Source organism: Perca flavescens, chromosome 13 (genome assembly GCF_004354835.1).
Source record: "Perca flavescens isolate YP-PL-M2 chromosome 13, PFLA_1.0, whole genome shotgun sequence".
NCBI classification, from domain to species: Eukaryota; Metazoa; Chordata; class Actinopteri; order Perciformes; family Percidae; genus Perca; species Perca flavescens.
Window position 1 is genome coordinate 34,011,321 of NC_041343.1, and position 22,014 is coordinate 34,033,334.

The 22,014-nt window shown below is 41.5% G+C and overlaps 1 pseudogene; it reads left to right on the plus strand.

Moving 5' to 3' along the window:
- Positions 1-22,014, plus strand: part of LOC114566296 (basic proline-rich protein-like) — a 173,326-nt pseudogene that overhangs the window by 47,236 nt on the left and 104,076 nt on the right.

Here is a 22,014-nt window from a genome sequence, read left to right on the forward strand (position 1 = left end):
TCTTTTATATAGGCCTTAGTGGTCCCCTAATACTGTATCTGAAGTCTCTTTTATATAGACCTTAGTGGTCCCCTAATACTGTATCTGAAGTCTCTTTTATATAGGCCTTAGTGGTCCCCTAATACTGTATCTGAAGTCTCTTTTATATAGACCTTAGTGGTCCCCTAATACTGTATCTGAAGTCTCTTTTATATAGACCTTAGTGGTCCCCTAATACTGTATCTGAAGTCTCTTTTATATAGACCTTAGTGGTACCCTAATATTGTATCTGAAAAAAATCTTGAACTGCCACTTTCCTCATGTGAAAGCCATGATGTCTCTCTCTCATGGGTGGGCCAAATTCTCTGAAACATATTTACAAAATAATGATAATGGAGAGGTGTCTCCAAATACGTTATGGGATGCAGCAAAGGCAGTCGTTCGAGATAAAATTATTACCCTCACTGGTTTTCGGAAAAAGGAAAAACAGAGAAGACTTGTTTAACTACAAGACAAAATGAAATGATTAGAAATTAGACACACTGAGCAAAAAGACCCTCAGATATTAACTAGAATAAACAAAATTAAACAAGACATAAATGGTATATATGATGAGGAAATTGAAAACAACTTAAATTCACCAAACAAAGGTATTATGAGACGGAGGATTATTATCGGAGGATATCCAACGTGTTTTTGAATTATATTATAAAGACCTATACACCTAGCCGGCCATGGCTGATATTACAAGGATAGAGTATTTTCAAAGTTCACTAGACATACCATCCCTAGGAGAACAACAAAATAAAGAAATTATGGCTGAAATAACAGCAGAACTGAATAAAGCCATCTCAAGGTGGAAAGCTAATAAGGCTCCTGGTTCAGATGGCTATCCGTCCGAGTGGTATAAAACATTTAAACTTCAAATAACACCTGTTCCGCTTTAACCATACATTGAGAACATGGGAAGCCCCCCGTTCATGGAACGAGGTAGTTATCTCTATCATCCCAAAACAAGGCAAAGATGAAAAGGCATGCAGCTCGTACAGACCAATATCAGTCTTGAATGTCCACTATAAATTGATTGTGTCAATCCTATCTAAGAGACTGGAACTCATTGCTGGTAGACTTAGATCAAACCGGCTTTGTATTAAATAGACAGAAACAGGATAATATAAGGAGAATACTACAAGTGATGAGTCATATTACATCAGAAAACATCAGTGCAATGTTGCTCCGCCTAGATGCCGAAAAGGCATTTGACTCAATGGGTTGGGAATACCTATACAGGGTACTTGCAAGATTCAGCTTCAAATACGGCTTCATTAAATGTATTAGAGTTAGTTTGGTCTTGTTCAGTGTTTTCACCATTAGAACGTAAAAAACTTTTCCTGATGCATTTTCCAGAGAGACAGCCCGCACCGGCTCCAGCAGAGGGCCCCACAGGCTTCATAATCCGAGAACAAACCAAGGGCAGGATACATGTCGTTCTTGTTCTGCAGCAGTGACCCAATTCTGTAGGAGTCTAGGAGGGACCATTCATGTACAGTCAACTTATGTCTCTCAGTACTCCAGAAGTTGCCTGATGATCCGGACCGACCTGAGACCAAGTCGATCAGCCAGATGGGCCGGGTTGTCCAGCCGAGGCCCAGCCACCTCCACCACCTGACCCAGAGTAAAAATCCAGTTTTCAGCACCCTGGACAAAGTTGCTCCTCCTCAGCCAGGATAGTCCAGCACCGTCCCAAACAGCACAGGTTCCTGCAAGACCCAGTGCAGAGAGTCTGCCTGCTCCACTCTCTGTCTCCTCAGTAGGTTCTACATGATAAAACCATTCCTATTAAAACCCAGCAGAGACAATTTTTTCATGTTGTGGGTGTCCATTAAAAACTAAAATCCAGGCAGAGGCTTTAAAACACTGCAAGATGCAGCAGGATAAAGGCCTCCACAAAACATTTATCGGTCCAGTGAGAATCCTCATTAGAAACTGGAGGTGGAAAGCAGCACCTGTGCTTGTCAGATGAACCAGTCCTTGCCCTCCCTCTTCTTTCAACATAAAGCCTCTGTACCTGGGACAGGAGAGAGGCTGGGGATCAACGCAGGCCATTTGGTGCCACAGGGCAGATGAGACCAAGTTATTTAAAACGGAAATTAACCAAAAGGCCTCAGATTAAACTGACCTCTGGATACAGGACACACATGTGCTCAGAGACAAAGGAATCTTGGCCTGCATGTAAACCCCAAAGTCGGGGTAATTCACACCTCTATGCGAAAGTGCCAGCCAGAAGGGAAACGCCTCACAGCTGGCAGGAAGTCAAAGAACTACAAGATTGTAGTCTTCACCCTTTCAAGAGTTTCAAGTCTTCCTATTATATAACACAGCAGGGGGTCTTAACCTATAAGAAGCCTGATCCTAGGAAAATTCTCGTCTTCCATTGCAACTCCGTTGCTGAAAGGAGGCGCGCAAGCGCTTGTGCTGAACTTCCATTTTCTGGAGAAAGTGGATTTTATTTCGGTGGATCCTTGAAAACGCACCAGTGTTTTCATATTGCAGGAGAAGGACAAACAATGTTTTCTTCTCAAAGTCGACTAAACTTCCCCCTTTCTGCCTTTTTGGAGGAAGTTTCTCCGTGGCTGCTGATGAGCACCAGGGGATTCGTCTGTTTCATTTCTGTGGAAATCTCTGGACAGAAACAAACGGACTGAACACACCGTAAGGAGGCTTACGTCTGGGCAGAGATAAGTAGTGTGTTTATTAATGAGCAAAGGGTTCGCTACCACTTGTTGCCATTAAGGTGATCTGATTTAATCATGTACTGGTCCATATGTGATTATTAATCTGTTCTGTGAATGTATCACTAGATCATGGTACTGTTGATGTTGTGTTGAGTAGCTGGTTAAAACCATAATCGCTACCTGCTTAATCACTCCTTTCACGGAGTTTTAATTACTGTCTGCGATAGAATCGCGAAATCAGCTGTTAGCCACTGGAGTGGTTCTAATGACCAAAGTTTCCCTCGGTAAAAAAAAGTCTCAGTCTTTCCTAACTACACGTGTGGTCCAGACCGGAGTAGCTGAGGGGGGCGGGTCATTATCGATAACTAAGATCAGAGTGTCTCTTTTCTTTACTCTTCTTCTCTTTCTTCTTTTACTAACACACACACACGACACAGGCTAGCCGCGTAGCTCCCGAGCTAACGCTGTAGTTTAGCCACGTGGAATCGGTTTACGTTCGTACAGAGCTAACACAGGACCTAGCTCCCATACCAGCTAAGCGTGCGCGTTGCCTAGCAACCCCCCGGCTTCTTAGGCCCTTCTCCGTGCACCCCGCACCACTACCGCCCTCTTGAGGCTAAATAGTTTTGATCAGCTCACAGGAGTAGCCATTTTTGGAGTTGTTTTTGTGTTAGAACTACATTTCGACACCGCCCCTCCTTTTTAACTCACTCTCTCTCACACACACACTCACACACACACAGACACAGATGTGTCCATGCTGCTTTGTTTTTGCTTTGTTTTTGGTTTTATATTGTAAAAGGTATATAAGTTTATTATCGAAGGATTATTGATTAGCTACTGATAATTGTGACGTTAATAAATCTTATTATACTTAATTAGCAGTTGCTTGTGATTATTTGTGTACTTGTTGTAATAATTGCTGGTCAATCAGTTCAGTGCTTGGATTCACCCCTTCCTTTATTTCCTTTTTAAAGGATTTTAACAGAAATGAGACTGTTCCACAGTTTGATTATTGGTCCCTGACTTGGAGGGTGGTGCCCCGTTTTGATTGTTTGTCGATTTGATAAAGTTATTAATAACCAAATTCATAACTTTATTAATATTGATAAAACATCTTTGATAATTTGCCAATGATCAAATCTGTACCCTACAAGAATCCTACAACCTTGAAGCCTGAGCCGATCCTGCAAACTCTCCCCCACCGTCACAGCCTCACTCTTCCCCCAGTTCACGCTTGCAGATGAAACAAAACCAAAATCTTTCACAGTATATTTTAAAACATCAATATCTCTTTGTGAGTTTACCAAAACAATCAAATCATCTGCATAAACAGAAAACTTAAAAGAGACAGGACACTGAGGGAAACACACACCATTCAAATTATTTCTTAATTTGTGGAGCAGAGACTCGATTAATAATGAATATAACATTCCTGAGAGAGAGCAGCCCTGCCTCACCCCCCTCTTGATGCTGAAGGGAGCACCCAACCCGACATTTATCTTGAGATCACTTTCAATGTCACTGTAGAGAACCTGGATCATGGCTATAAAACCAGGGTTGAAACCAAAAGCAGCCAGAATCTGCCAAAAATACTGATGTTTAAACCCGGTCAACAGCCTTCTCCTGGTCTATGGAAATAAGACCAGTTTCAACAGCCAATGAACTAGAGAGGTCCAAAACATCACAAATTAAAGTGCCATTGTCACTTATGAGCCTGCTGGGCACACAGAAAGTCTGGTCAGGGTGGATAATGGACACCATCACCTCCATCAAACTAAGGGCCAGGGTTTGGTGCACAGCAGAGAGACTGGTCTGTAGTTCTTTAGCTCATGTAGGCCCGCCTTCTTAGGTAGCAGGGTGATGACAGCCCTCCTGCAGCTGAGAAGAAGTCTTCCTTTCTGGAGACTATTGTTTAACACCTCAAACAGGTCCTGTCCTAAGATGGACGAAAAAGGCTTAAAGTCCCTAGGAAGGCCATCCGTCCCCAGAGCTCTGCCGGTCTGCAAACTTCCCATGGCTGTGGTCAGCTCCTTCAGAGTTAACTCTGCTGCCAGCTGGGAGTTTTCCTCTGTGCTTACCTGAGGGAGACCACTGAAGAAGGTCTCTGTTAAAACCGGCAGAAAACTTCCTCATCTCAGATGAGTTTGAGACTTCAGAGCCACTACCCATTCGCAAAGAATGAATGATCTTCCTTTGTCCATTATTTTTTTGTAGCCCAAAGAAGAACTGAGATGGAGCATCCATCAGTGAGACGTTCATAAACAACTCTTTTGCCAACATTTAATTTTTGATGAACGGTGGAGCATTTGAGATCATTACTCTCATGGCTGGACTAACCAGCGGGAGAACCGGAGTGAAAGTGTCTTGGATCACTACACCGCTCTCCACCACCTCCCTAACTTTAGAGGTACTGTCCAGGAAGATACTAATTGCTCCGTTCAAACGGGAAGCAGACTTAATGCTGCAAAACCCAACCACCTCTCCCACCGCTAGATCTGCCACCTCCACAGAACATTGTACAACTGGGTTGAGTTTGATCGCACAACGCCAAGACAGCTTCTCAAACTCAGCTGCAGCGACTTCCGCCACCGGCTTTGTGCCAAACAAAGACACGCCGCCAGTTACACCACCACCAACCCACCAAAACTCTAAAAACACCACTTACTAATGAAAAGACATAAACCACACAATCCACGCTTTCCACACTCAATCCGCCATTCACTCAAAGAGAGAGAGGGAGAGAGACAGAGACGGAGGGAGAGAGAGGGAGAGAGAGAGAGAGAGACACGTTAAATGTGCAGCAAAAGTTTTACTGCCAATATCCAAATGTCAGTTACCTGGTGCGGCTCTGTTTTCAACCCAGACAGTTTCTTCGATGAAAGCTGAGAGAGAGAGGGAGAGAGATTTTTAAAGGAACTTTATTCTGTCAATGTTATTAATGTTAATTATCTCTTTTCAACAGGCCAATAAATACGTACACACATATACACTTAAATACAGGACATCAACGCCTGAGAAAAGATGAGTTCAACACATCACCATGGGCACAGGTCACACTGAACTGATCCACATCCTTCATCTCTTTATAATAATTAAAGTCACTCCTGATTCTGGCTTTCACCATCCGAGTAAACAGCAGATTCACATTAATATCAACAGAGCAGAGGTGGGTAGAGTAGCCAAAAATTGTTCAGAAGTAAAAGTACTATACTTCAGAATAATATGACTCAAGTAAAAGTAAAAACTCGTCATTCAAATAATTACTTGAGTAAGAGTAAAAAAACTACTCAAGTACTGAGTAACTGTTGAGTAACGTCTGATTTATTTTTTAACACAAAAATACTAAATAATCATCTTTAGGCAAATTATAGTTCAACCAATCAATAAAATAAATTAAAATTAATTAATTACAAAATAGCTTAAATCAAAATAATTCAGGTAAATTCAAGTACTTAAGAAATAAAATCAATAAAAAAATAATACATAAAAAATAAACAAGCACAAGTAACACAAATTTCCAAACCTTATACTTTTTCACCAGGCTCTGCAGGCAGAACTAGAACAAGGTATTGGAGCTGCTGTTTGGCACTTTTACTAAAGTAACCATTCTTTCATTATGAGGCCAGAGGCCTGGACTATGAAGCAAGATTTGGGGTTAACGAGGTAACTTCAGGTTCAACCCAGGGATTTGTGTATCACGAAGGTGGATCACTTGTTCAATCGCCGTGGTAACTCATGCTGATCACCTAACCTGGTCAGAGATCAACCGCTGTAAAAGCTCCGCCTACTGACCAATCAATACTCGATTGATAACGGCGTCACTGTTCTTAGAAGATCGAGAGAGAGAGAGAGAGAGAGAGAGAGAGGGGAGAGGGGTGCGCTCATAAAAGTTAAAACATTTAGAGACCGACAACCCCATAAACATTCCCTGATGGGTATATTTATGAAATATATAAATTTTAATTACATATCGTCTATTTCTAAACTTCTTGAGCCGTGTGTCGCCAATGCACACAGCGGTTTGAATTATGTTTTTATATTTTTTATTTGCTCTCACGATAGCTTCCACTGCCAGGGTTGCAACTGAAATAAAAGGCTAAAGCAACGACAGTTTATGGAAAGAACAAGTGTAATTATGGTCAGATCTTGGTCCTGACTGATGGGGAAGTGATATTGATAAGCGTTGATTTACGCATCAGTGTCGCTTATTTTTTGTTGCCAGCTGACAAGACTGCACAACTACATTTGATTGGTGAAACACAGTCACGTGGTAGAGTATTTAGCGGAAGTCTCTAAATGCTGGAAGTCTCTAAAGCAGGGGTCACCAACACGGTGCCCGCGGGCACCAGGTAGCCCCCAAGGACCACATGAGTAGCCCTCAGGCCTGTTCTAAAAATGAAAATTGAATATTGATATTATCTGTTTCCCACCTTGTTAAGTCATTGTTGATAATTATTGTGAGAAATCATTAACATGATCAGTGTCTTCACATAGATGAGTATCATTAATCATTAATAATCATATATATATACTGAGCAAATTTGTTATTTCAGAAGAGTGTATCAAACTGGTAGCCCTTCGTATGACTCAATACCCATGAAGTAGCTCTCAGTTTCAAAAAGGTTGGTGACCCCTGCTCTAAAGGAAGAAAAGTAAGGAGCTCATTGTAGCCTAATGTAGCGGAGTAAGAGTACAGTTTCTACTTCACAAATCCACTCAAGTAAAAGTAAAAGGTACAGTCATTTAAAACTACTCCTGGAAGTATAATTTTTTCAAACACTTACTCAAGTAAATGTAACGGAGTAAATGTAACTCGTTACTACCCACCTCTGCAACAGACTCATCCACCTTCCTCTTCCTGCTCACATACACCGCCATCTTGGATTTGCCCAAGATCAAGTTTAACAGCTGACATTTATGTCTCTACTTACTGTACCGGAACCCGAGGATGAACATTTATTTGGAGAAACATCCCCTAACTCCTAACTCTCCACTGGAGGTCGGCTACTCTTTTAGTTAATGGTGGTTTGTATAGACACAGAGAGAGAGAGAGAGAGAGAGAGAGAGAGAGAGAGAGAGAGACAAAGAGGCAGAGACAGAGTGCTAATATGTCAGTTACCTGGTGTGGCTCTGTCTTCAACCCAGATGGTTTCTTCGATGAAAGCTGAGAGAAAGAGAGAGAGAGAGAGAGAGAGACAGAGAGAGAGAGAGAGAGAGAAAGAGACACGTTACGTGTGCAACAAGAATTTTGTTTTTTGTTACCGGCAATATCCACATGTCAGTAACCTGGTGTGGCTCTGTTTTCAACCCAGACGGTTTCTTCGATGAAAGCTGAGAGACAGAGAGAGGGGGAGAGAGATTTAGATTTTTGAAACCAGCTTTATTTGCCGCTCTTTTTCATTCCATTCCACAGCTTAATAAATTACATTTTCAGTTACCTGGTGAGGCGTTTTCTTGATGAAAACTGAGATAGAGAAAGAGAGAGGGAGAAATAGAGGGAGAGAGAGAGAGAGAGATAGAGAGGGAGAGAGAGAGAGAGAGAGAGAGAGAAAAATTATGTGTGCAGGAAGAATTTTGTTATCAAGTTCAATATCCAAATGTCAGTTTTAGCCAAACAATATGTCTGTAAGTTACATATATTATTGCCCCAGCAGCCGTCACTCATCTTGACAGATGGATAGATCTAAAAGAGGAAAGCAGAGATAGTAGGCAAATAAGATAAGAATATATATAGTAAAATTAATAATAAAACAGCCTGGTTTCTGGTGATTTTCAAAGCAATAATAAAGGCACATTTTGTTTTGATGACAATGATTTATCCACTGATGGATTTATTTACATTTGAAACAGGAGTTCATTATTTTGATATGAGTAATCACATTTTGCAGGTCACATACAGTAGAGTGGTGTGCTGAATGTACCACGTGTGTGTGTGTGTGTGTGTGTGTGTGTGTGTGTGTGTGTGTGTGTGTGTGTGTGTGTGTGTGTGTGTGTGTGTGTGTGTGTGCGTATGATGGTGATTCCATTCCACCTTGGTCTGAAGATAAGAAGTATTTAAGGGTGTAACTGGTGCTACAGAACATTAGTAATATGATTATATATATAAACTTTATTGCAGACACAGGTCCATATAACACATAATACAATATACATATACATATTACATACATATTATTATAAACTAAACCATTAGACACTTTTTACAACAGAGATATGAGTCAACTCTTTCTACAGTGTTGAGTTTGCAGCGCAATGCCCTCCATAAATCTCTCATTTTAGTGTTTTCAGGCGCACCAGTAAGAATTATCACCGGAAGAAAATAAGATTTATGATATTTTACAAAGTCAAAGTTTCCACTCTTTCATTTGGCTACCATCAAATTCACCACGCCGCGCAGATTTAATAGATATTGACCCTTTTATAAGTTTTCTTACGTGAGGTTTAAGCATTAACAGCATTCAAAGAAATGTGGACTTCACGTGAAACAGCTGTTAACTAAATTAAGCAAAAACATAAAAAAATATAAATAAGTTATTAAACATTGAGTCCTAAAAGTCTGGACTACTTAAATGCTTTGTTTTTTTGAGTCTGGTTCAGAATCTGAACTTACCTTCAGTTATTTGAGGAACATTAAAATGTCAAAACATTATTCTCTCTCTCTGCTGTGTCACTACGCTGATTGAAGGATCGATTGTGCGCGAGGAAACTGCAGCTGCATGAGGACTGGGTGGTGTCTCTGTCCCTCTCTCTCTTGTGTGTTTGTTTGTGTGTATGTGTGTGTTCAGAGAAAACAAAACTAAAAGTCCCTTTCCATAAAGAACCAGTTGGTTCAGACATTGTCGTGCAACAGCATCACCTGATGTGTTCTTCATATCAATCATTTCAAGTTCAGTTGTGTTGAAACAAATTCCACAAATATTCTCCCACTCTTCTCAGACACCGGCTGCTGCCACTCAGCAATGCTTTTTCTAAGCATCTGATTTCGGTCCAATGGGGACGAGAGAAGCAAAGTCACATTCAGGTCATGACCTGCTTTGTCTGACAGAAGGGTGTAACTTTGGGTTTAACATTGAGATCTCCAAGTCACTCAGTGAGGAATCAGGAGGAATGATAATTTGGTATAAATCTGAATATACCTATTCCACTAGCTGACAAAGACATATTTATTCGCTTGATTACGTGTCTGTAAGAAGAAGCTGGCACAGAGCCAGAAGTATAAGGAAACAGAATGTCAGACCCATCAGCAGATGAATGTGAAACAGTCTATATGGACAGACATGTTTTTGATCAGGATATATCCTTTAATGCCAATCTAAAACAAACCTCAAGAACAGCCTTTTTTCATCTTCGTAACATTGCCAAAATTAGGAATATCCTGTCTCAAAACGATGCTGAAAAACTAGTCCATGTATTTGTTACTTCCAGGCTGGACTATTGTAATTCCCTACTGTCAGGTTGCTCAAATATGTCCCTTAAGACTCTCCAGCTGATCCAGAATGCTGCAGCGCGTGTTCTCACAAGAACTAAGAAAAGAGATCATATTTCTCCTGTATTAGCTTCTCTGCACTGGCTTCCTGTTGAATCCAGGATTGAGTTTAAAATCCTTCTCTTGACCTACAAAGCTCTAAATGGTCTAGCACCATCATATCTAGAAGAGCTCCTAATACCCTATTGTCCCACTAGAGCACTGCGCTCCCAGAATGCAAAGTTACTGGTGGTTCCTAGAGTCTCTAAAAGTAGACTGGGAGCCAGAGCCTTTAGTTATCAGGCTCCTCTCCTATGGAACCAGCTCCCGATCTGGGTTCGGGGGGCAGAAACTGTAATCGCTTTCAAGAATGAACTTAAAACTCTCCTATTTGATAAAGCTTATAGTTAGGGAGTGAGGAGTTGCAGTGTTCACCTAACTGGCCCACCTGCTTCTCTTCATAATTGTTAGATTAATAATACATAACAAAGTAGAGGGAGGCAGGCCAGCCAAGCCCGATCCGGCAGGGGGAGAGTTCTAAGCCCGAAATAGCTACCTCTCCTTATGACCTGTCTCTCTTAGTTACGCTGTTATAGTTACGCTGTTATAGTTCTAGACTGCCGGGGGACTTCCTTCCTTTGACACACTGAGCTGCTCTCTCCTCTCCCTTTCTATTACTTTTATTATTACTATTTGTGTGTATCCCGTCCCAGAAATGCTTGTTACTAATCCTAGCGTCTGGGGAGTTTACTCCCCGGAGTCCTTATGTTTTTTCCCCCAGCGTATTTCCTTGGAGAACGTTGGCACCAAGATCCTGGTTGCAGCTGTCGCCGTGGTCCTGCTGCACTCCCTGCTGAGCTCAGCGGTGCCCTGCAATGTCATGCTGCTTCCTGCTGAACCCTGCTGCTCCCCGCTACATCCAGTCACTGTTCCATTATTAATGTGACTATTATCGCCACTGTTCATCACACCCCCAACCGGCCCGTCAGACACCGCCTACCAAGAGCCTGGGTCTGTCCGAGGTTTCTTCCCCAGAGGGAGTTTTTCCTCGCCACTGTCGCACTGCTTGCTCTTGAGGGAATTACTGGAATTGTTGGAATTGTTGGGGCTTTGTAAATTATAGAGTGTGGTCTAGACCTACTCTATCTGTAAAGTGTCTCGAGATAACCTAAGTTATGATTTGATACTATAAATAAAATTGAATTGAATTGAATGTTCCGGGACCTCCCTACATAATTGGAGAACTCAATGTTAAACCCAAAGTTACACCTTTCTGTCAGAAAAGCAGGTGGAGATCTGAATGTGACTTTGCAGCTTCTCTCACCCCCATTGTCCGAGATCAAATGCTTAGAAAAGTCACCTAACTGCTGAGTGGCAGCAGCCAAAGTCTGAGAAGAGTGGGAGAATATTTGTGGAATTTGTTTCAGCACAATTAAACTTGATATGATTGATATGAGGATCACATCAGATGATGATGTTGCACGACAACACTGAACCAACTGGTTCTTTATGGAAAGGGACTTTTATTTTTGTTTTCTCTAAAGACACGCTTTTTACAGGAAATTACACACACACACACACACGCACGCACACACACACACACTCTCACACACACACACACACACACACAGAGACCGAATACAGATAGAAAAGTGTTCTCTTAAAGTTTTTTTTCCAATTGCTAAAACACTAAAATGACATGCATAGCACAATTATTTTAACTGACACAGAGCAAAACCTCTTCTGAAGTCTCCAAAAGTCTAAACACATGTACTGCTTTACACATATTTTGCAATTCAAAATGGCACTTTTTTGCTACACAAGAAAGTGCTGAGGTAAACATAGAAAAAAAAGTAATCAACCCTCTCTTTGATGATGTCAGTGATTTCATTGTCACGGGGAATCCTTTCTACGAACATGTCCTCCTGTGTGTAAACAACAAAATCACACCACTCACATCCAGAAATCAGCATCTGGCCCTGTACCTGCCAGAAGTAAGGATGGGTTTTCCTCAAAGTTGGTGTTCCGTCACGGAGTGCAATGTATGGACAGTCCACATAGCTTGCTACGTTTGGGCACTTAACTTCAACAAGTCCAAAGACAGGCTGGCTCTTGGGGTCATAGACCATCCCATCAGGGGACGAGCCCATCCACGGGGCATCAGGATGGATAAGGAACCCACACTGATAGTGGTTTACTTCCCTTACTCTGCAGTACTCCTCTATTGCTGTACATTCCATTTCAAGCCCCCTTCTCATGTCAGCTGTCTGATGGCAAGGTCTGAGAAGCCGTTTGGCCAGATTTTCAGCAGATGTTTGTGCGTTTGTGTGACAGACCTCTCTAAATCTGGTCGAGGTGATACGGGGGTGCCTAAGTTGGTGCCACTCAGTGCAGGTACTCTGCTCTCTAGTAGAGATTTCGATTTGGTGTGCCATCTCTAGTGATGTTTTGAGGGATGACATGTGGTGATGTTGCTGTTCAGTGTAGACAAAAGCACAGTTTGATGTGGAAAGGTTTGGGGCACTACCTTTGTAGGCATCTGATAGGACAGCACACTTCCCTCCTGAACTGTACCGAACATGGAGTCAACCAGAGGTACATCACTCGATACGGACATTGTTGTGATCATGGGAGCCAGATCAGCAGGAATGTCCTGGTACACAGCTCCGACATTAAGTGTGGCAGGTTCAGGCAAGGGGGAAGTTACTCCTCTATACAGGTTGCTTCTGTGAAAAAGACAGAACAAAAGACAAAAACAATCTAATTATTATATGCTAAAGCATAAGTAGAAGTGAAGTAGCAGTAAAGACAACAAAAAAAGACCTAGAGTGATTGTGTTTTAAGTTTGTAAGCATTTCATTAATGCAATAGCAATACAATAATGCAGTAACAATACAAACTTGATTCCTTCTACCAGCCTTCTTTCTTTTGGTCGGGCTGAGAGGATCATCATCTTGTTCACCAGACCAGGTTTAACACCCTGCAATGAAATCAAACACGTTTTAGTAAACGTTAACATTAGGGCTGTCAATCGATAAAAAAAAATTAACTAATTAATTGCACAATTTGCTGTAATTAATCGCGATTAATCGCTTTTTTAAATTGAGACTGAAGCTTGTAATAATGGATATTTAAATGCTAAATCACTTAACTTTGCAAATATGAAGAAAAAAACAAACAAAGAAAGGTTGTGCTAAGTTCAGAATGTTTAATATCTTTCAGAACAACAGCAGCAACAATTTGGCTTATTTAGTCCTGCTGAAGGCTGCTGAAACGGCTAGAAACTGTCACCGTCCCCGGCTGCTGTCGCCTGCTCTCGTCTACTTTACAGGCGAGGAGCAGTTCATCTGCAACGAGCCGAGAGTTCAGTTCATCTCCAACGAGCCGAGAGTTCAGTTCATCTCCAACGAGCCGAGAGTTCGGTTCATCTCCAACGAGCCGAGAGTTCAGTTTATCTCCAAAGAGCCGAGAGTTCAGGTCATCTCCAACGAGCCGAGAGTTCAGTTCATCTCCAACGAGCCGAGAGTTCAGTTCATCTCCAACGAGCCGAGAGTTCGGTTCATCTCCAACGAGCCGAGAGTTCAGTTTATCTCCAAAAGAGCCGAGAGTTCAGGTCATCTCCAACGAGCCGAGAGTTCAGTTCATCTCCAACGAGCCGAGAGTTCAGTTCATCTCCAACGAGCCGAGAGTTCGGTTCATCTCCAACGAGCCGAGAGTTCAGTCGGCGGCAGGGCAGTCGGGACTCACCCGGAAATGGCGAGCGGAATGAGGTGACTAGAGTCTCTCAAAATCTGACGAAAATCTTCTAAACTGACCTTTGTTGATCTGAAATGAAGACAGATTTAGCAACTGCATCACGGCCTATTTCTCGCTTAAAATGTTTCCAGAAACATGTTTCAGTGAACTATTTTAGTACAATATGAGATCGTATTCTGAACGGCCGCTATGACAGTCTGGCTCTCAATATCCGGAGAAAACAAACCCATGTGACGCGTTCGTCCAATCAGCTGCCGGTTTTCATTACTTGGGCAACAATACAGAGTAGCGCCGCCTGCTGTTATGTAGACGTATTACGTTTCTCAGCCACCACATGAAGTAAACAAACACAGCTGCGTTAATTTCGTTAATTTTTTTTAACGAGTTAAATATTAAAAAATTTACGCAAAAATTAACGCGTTAATTTTGACAGCCCTAGTTAACATACATTAATGAAACTGTTAGCGTATGTTTAAAAGGTGAGTTACCATGGTTCTTGGTTTGTGCCACCTCTGCTCTGTCTCTGTGCAGCTGTGCACCGGTGGAACGGCCTTGAGCTCCAGCTGCGAATAATGTTGGTTTGGTACAAAAGAGCTGCCACGTGGTTGCACAGGGCAGAGCCAGCCACACACGTACATGTACAGCTTTCGAGCATCACAGGCTTTGAATACCTCAGCGCAATCTGTTACAAAACACGTTAGAGATTGAAAAATGTCCAGTTGCAAGAGAAATTAAACGTTACAGGTGCAGTGAGCGAAACTTTAATTAATTCAACTAACCCCATGTCCCCATGATTGACTTCCCCTATATTCTCTTGAGTACCCCATAAAAAGGTGTTGGAGAACAGCTTTTGCTAACTAATGTAAACATAGACCTAAACATGCACAATTTCATCAAGAATCACTAACTGCACCTATAAGATAGTCTTGAACACCGTGTGAGAACTGTAATGAACTGTATGTAGCCTAGGCTGGGAGCTTGTAAGAAGAAATGAGAAAAGTGAGACACTATAAAAGTGCAACTTATGTGTGGTAGGCCTAGTCTACAGCCTACTTTATTATGCAAAATTCCAAAAGCCAAATTTTATGATTATGCTCACTTTACTCATTTACTAACAGAGGGAAGTAGTAGTAAAGAAAGTAAAGAAGTAAGATAACTCTGAACACAATATAGTTTCTGTGAGATTTTCTTTCTGCATGTTTTCCAATACTGGGTCAGATCACATGGAACATAGCTATGTGACAATACACATTATGAAAAATATAGCCTGTAGTTATTAGGTAGCCTAGTTGAGCATTTTTGTTTAGTCATAATTTAATTCAAAGCAATGCCATGACTCACAGAAACTTGATTTGAGTAACTCATGTATCATGAACCTCATCTGAACCTGCAGGATACCTTACACTTGGACTGTGAGACTTTTTTCATTTCTCCGTACTTCTGAAGCACTCAGACCTAATCGTTATCTCTCCTGTCGGACTCTTGTTTTAAACTGAGATGAACACTGGGGTTAATATATTATATTGTACACAAATAACACGCAAAAACAAGTAAGCACAAGCACAGCTGATACCGTTAGCCTATCGCTAGCTGCTATGTTAATGTAGGAAACAGACATGCTAAGGGCTAATAACATTGGAAACTTACCTTTGTAGTTGTTATGTAGTTCGTCACATACAGTTTGAACCCCTTGTTTTTCATCGCCGTCGATGTTGAAGAGTTCTGAGCTATGATACGACTCACGTCGTTTAAATTCATCCTAGGTAAATCCTGAAGCGATCAGGTAAAAAACACTGCCATATTATCTGCTTCACTGACGATTGACGAACGCTAGCTAACACACCGGAAGTTAAAGAACTGGCTGAGATGTAAAGTGGAAGTTCGTGTCATATAGGCTATTGCGTTACTTCTGTAACACGTTTCTCCCAACACTGACCATTAGATACTATTTACAGAAATATAAGTCAACCCTTTCTACAGAGTCCATACATCTCTCATTTCAGTGTTTTCAGGCGCACCGGTAAGAATTACCACCAGAAGAAAATAACATTGATGATATTTTACAAAGACAAAGATTCCTAACATAAAATTCACCACGCCACGCTGATTTTAAAGATACTGACACTTTTAGAAGTTTTTCCTGATCTCATCTTACATGAGATTTCAGGGTTAACAGCGCGCACTGATACCGATTCAAAGAAATGTGGACTTCACGTGAAACAGCTGTTACTTGTTGAACTATCAAATACGAATTAAGCAAAAACAAAGATACAAATAAGTTATTCAACAACGTCCTGTGAAACATTGATTCCTAAAAGTCTCGAATACTTCTGAAATACATCGCTTTTTCAGTGGAGTCTGGTTCAGAATCTGAATTTACCTTCAGTTATTTGAAGCACGTTAAAAACATTAATCTCTCTCTCCGCTGTCTCGCTAAGTCCGTTGATGGATCAATTGTGCAAGAGGACTGGGTGGTGTCTCTCTCTCTCTCTCTCTCTCTCGCTCTCCCTCCCTCCCTCTCTCTCAAAAAACAAAAAGTATATTCTAATAAAAATGTAAAGACAGCAACATTTAACATTAGATATAAATATGTACAGATATTTAAAATGGGAATTTTTGTGTTTCTGTTTGAGTTTGTGTGTGTGTGTGTGTGTGTGTGTGTGTGTGTGTCTGTGTGTCTGTGTGCCTGTGTTTGTGTGTGTATGCATGTGTGCACTGTGTTTGTATGTGTGTGTGTCTGTGTGTGTGCGTGTGTGTGTATATGCATGTGTGCACTGTGTGTGTGTGTGTGTGTGTGTGTGTGTGTGTGTTTGTGTGTGTGTGTGTTCCAAATTCCACAAATATCCTCCCACTCTTCTCAGCCTCCGGCTGCTGCCTAGGGTTGGGTACCGAAACCCGGTTCCACTATGGTACCGGTTCCTACGCAAACGGTAGTATTCGGACCGGATTAGAACGCATATTTCGGTTTGACTGAAATATTTTCCCTCTGTTGCTCCGGACAGCGGCAGACTCGTTTGTCTTTCTCCCTTTTCTGCCGTGTGGCGCACATGCCCGCTCGCGGTGTGAAGCGCGTGTCCGCGCTACTCTTAGACATGCACTCTACGATCTGCTGATAGACGGCTTTATGTACACGCTCTGAAACGGAGGTAAAAGTATCCCACTTTCTCTGTAGTCTACCGTTAGCTAGTGTTAGGTTTAAAAAAGTTAAAGCCAGGCTATGTTTGGAAAACAATGTTTAATGGGGCCTGCAGCTAAATTTAATCAAGTAACTACACTAATCAGCATTTGACTGCCTCACCCAAAACCTAGCTTCTAAAGAATGAATCAGATCTGACATTTAGCATATGAAGAAGACTCATTGTCCCCACAGGAAAGGTAACGATTGTTTCTGGTTTTGGGGAGCCACTCCCTGCAGGACCAGACGTGATTAGAACAAAGGAAATGCAAACTCTGTAAACTTGAACAGAATCGGCACTACCATGTGAAACGACCTTTGTCTGTGACCTGGAGTAAACCTGAAATCAGAGGTGTGTCTTTAACCTGGGACAGTTTCCATTCAGGGAAACACCCACAATTCCAAGGGATATAATTCTGATCCTGAGTAAGATTCGGGACTACAGCCTGTGACCCCACAAGGGGAAACTGCTGCAGTCGGCTGTTTACAGTGTATTTGCTTTGTCATGTCGCATGGCTGCTAACTGTGACCCGACAGGGGAGGCATGTTTTGCAGTCTGCTGCTGGCAGTGTTTTATGTTTTATGTTTTATGTTTGATTGTGTTTTGACTGTTGTTTCCATGTTGTTTTATTAAACCTCTTGCTTAACTTTCAATTCGACCCCAGCCTCTCCTCCTTCCTCCAGAAATTGAAGAACACGTCTTTTAGATATTTCTTAACACTAGCTCCCGTAAATGTAGGCTACTTTTAAAATGTCATATTTTCCTCTGGGCTCACCAAAACGGACGTAAAAGCATATTAACTATTCACTGACTGCACGTGATCGCTAGTTAACATTGCACTTACTCTGCTAGTCTATCGTTCAGGACAGGACCCTGCAGCTTGGTGGTGGGTTAGGGGTCTGCCCTTTTAAACTCCTACCTGTGTGTGTACAGACCTCTTGGACACCATCTGAGAGAGTTTTCTCCTGTGCAGGACATGCCATAAGTCAGGAGAGGTGTCCTATCTCGCCAGAGAAGGCAAATATGGTCATTTTTCTGCTAAAGAACTGTTAAAGTTTGAAGCTGGTTGGCATACCAACTCAACATTTATTTTGTTGTTACTTGTTAATAGTGTAACTGTTATTTGTTAAATTATTGTAGTTATGTGTTGGGTGACTTAGGTTTAGTTATTATATTTAAACGTTAATATATAGTTAAATTAAAATAATTTTCAATTTAAAAAAAAAACTCCATAAAAAGCCTTTCTTTTATGTCATTTTTCAGTTTTTCAAGATTCGGTTTAAGAATCGTTTAGGAATTGGAATCGTTTTAAAAGTATCGGCATCGGAATCGTAAAAATCCAAACGGTACCCGACCCTACTGCTGCCACTCAGCAGTTAGGTGACTTTTCTAGTAATTTGATCTCAGTCGGATGGGGGCTAGAGAAGTTGCAAGTAATATTGAGTTCTCCACCTGCTTTGTCTGACAGAAGGGTGTAACTTTGGATTTTACATTGAGAACTCCAACTATGTAGAGAGGTCCAGGAACATGTCACCTGCTTGACTGAAATTCTGTTTCCTTAAACTTCTGGCTCTGTGCTAGCTTCTTCTTACAGATATGCAAGGAAATTATCGGTAGATGGTTTCCTCGTACTTTTGGCTCTGTGCCTCAAGTGTTATTAAGTGTTTAGGGGAATGAGGAAACATTAAATACAGTTGACTTAATAAAACATGACAACAATGTTTTTAAACAATGTTATGACAATTGATTGATTAATTCTACTGAATCGGTATATTCAGATTTATACCAAATTATCATTCCTCCTGATTCTCTCCGATGAGTGACTCATTTTAATATGGTGGGTGGGTCAATAATTTAAATAAAAGGAGCCACTCAGGGGAGAGAATCAGGAGGAAAGATAATTTAGTATAAATCTGAATATACCGATTCAATAGAATTAATCAAAAGAGGTGATTTTTATATCAGCTGACAAAGACATATTCATCTACCCCACATACATTCAGACTGAAGGTTGTCATGAGATTGTTGTTGTGTTTTAAAAGTCAACTCATTCCCCAAAACACAAAACTTGATTAAGTGTTTGTAAGAAGAAGTTACACCCTTCTGTCAGACAAAGCAGGTGGAGAACTGAATGTGACTTTGCAGCTTCTCTCACCCCCACTGGACCGAGATCAACTCTTAGAAAAGTCTGCTGAGTCTGAGAAGAGCGGAAGGATATTTGTGGAATTTGTTTCAACACAATTAAACTTGATATGATTGATATGAGGAACACATCAGATGATGCTGTTGCACGGCAACACTGAACACTTGGACTTCTTTACGGGAAATTACACACACACACTCACGCACGCATGCACACACACACACACTGAAAAAGAGAGAGAAAAGTTTTCTTCATGGTAGGTACATTATATAAAAGTTTAAGAAGAAAATTCAGCGAGTTATAGGTTTTAGCCAGAATGAAGGCTGGAGGCTGAAATGAGTGTGATTTGGTCAAATAGCAATATAATATAAAAGCAGACGAAATAGACTGATGATATGGGACAGATACATCAGAAATGACACAACTAACATTTTTGGATAAAAGTGTAAGGACTTTTATCTTCTTTACAGAAATATTGTGCTATTTACTTTAAATATACAGGAAATCTTTTACACTGTAACTACGTTTATTGAGACTTTTGTTTGCTCAAATCAAATAATTCTCTCAGTGATAATAAGGTATCATTTCATTACATTTAGGACTCAGACACATTATGAAACACACTTTTTTCATTAGTCTTCAGACCATATATATATAATAAAGTCAAAGCAGGAACAGCAGATATCGCCCCCATCCGCCTCCATCGTCACCGCAGCCTCCGCTGCCCCCTCCACCAACGCCACTACTCATCTTGATAGATGGATGGATGGATAGATGGATGGGTGGATGGATGATGGATAGATGGATGGATGGATAGATGGATGGGTGGATGGATGATGGATAGATGGATGGGTGGATAGATGGATGGGTGGATGGATGATGGATTGATGGATGGGTGGATGGATGGATGGATAGATGGTTGGGATGATGGACGATGGATAGATGGATGGGTGGATGGATGGATAGATAGATGGATGGATAAGTTATCATTTTCAGACACAATGTCATTACACTCAGGACTGAGACACCTTTGGACACACTCATATTTTTTATTAGTCTTTAATACAGCAGCTAATAATATTTATAATTATCATATTGTTACACTCAGGACTGAGACACATTGTGACACACTGTTTTTATTAGCCTTTAAAACAGCAGCTGAATAAATTGAGAAAGCAGGGGCAGCAGATGTAATCACCTCCGTTGCTCCCTCCTCCTCCTCCGCCTCCTCCGCCCCCACCTCCTCCTCCGCCCCCACCCCCTCCACCCCCTCCTCCCCCTCCTCCCCCTCCTCCGCCTCCTCCCCCTCCTCCGCCTCCTCCCCCTCCTCCGCCTCCTCCGCCGCCGTAACGGCCGCCCCCACCGCCGCCGCCGCCACTACTCATCTTGATGGATGGATGGGTGGATGGATGGATGGGTGGATGGATGGATGGATGGATAGATGGATGGATGGATGGATGGATGGATGGATAGATCAATGGATGGATGGGTGGATGGATGGATGGATGGATGTGTAGATAGATGGATGGATGGATGGATGGATGGATGGATCTGTAGATAGATGGATGGATGGATGGATCTGAGAGAGGAAAGCAGAAATAGTTATCATATATTATGGAGTAAAATTAATCTATGTTTGTTTCTATATTCTATAACAGGTTCAGGTTATTTGTACCCGTGTGTCTTCTACCGGAGTAGAAACCTCCGTTAGCTCGGGGTCAGTCTACCTCGGAGGGTTTAGACTTTATGGATCAGAATCTAATCTGATGTTCTGTTTTGAGTGGTTTAATAAACCAGTTAATGAGAGAACTTTACTCTCCTCTCTGACACGTAAAATCACTGTGACCATATGTTTACAGAGCTGTGATTGGCTGGATCTCTGAAGCCAAAGTTACACAGCGCACCACAGAGCAGCGTCTGAAACAAGTTCACCTGTTATTATTTTAAGAGATATGTTTTGTTGAAAGTCACAACAGATATGACCACATTATTTTGACCATTTGTGAAAGTATTAATATTGTGTGAGAATGTGTTAATCGGCTCTGACGGCATACAAATCAATTACCTGAAATCATCCACCCAAACCCAGAGAGTACTTTGACATCAATGCGTGCTTATAGGCAGACTAGGCAACTGCCTAATGTGACACTTTGGCAAGGCAGCAAAATGTGGGCTTATTTGGCACTCATTTTGTGTCCTCTTGCAGTCATTTGGAGAGGAATGTGTGTCCGTCAATCAAAGTCACCAATCAGTGTCCCTATCCAGATGCGCAGGAAGATATTTTCGGCACGGGGTGCTGGCGGGGGTTCCACGGTCTATGTAGAGTCTAAATATCACAGACTCTGTATTCTGCAGGCCACTCTACCTCTGTCTCCTTTTAAAAACTCACTTGCTCCTCCCCTCCAGGAAGTATTCTGGATGAGTAGCGCTGATAGATATAGTAGAAACTCATTTGTTGTCAGTGTTGGGAAGGATACTTTCAAAACTTATTTCGTTACAGAATACAGAATACATGCCCACAAATGTAATTTGTAACGTATTCCGTTACGTATTCTGAATACTTGGATTACTTCAGGATTACTTCCACATTGAATTGCGTTTTATAAGTGTAGGAATGCGGCTATCACATCCAGCTTACTAAACAGGCCTATACTGGTGTGTTCTTTTTATTCCAACTAGCTGAATGTGTACCTGAACAAGCAGATAGATTTTTGTATTGGTATTCCCGAACTGCATACTACAAAAATCTAACCGCGG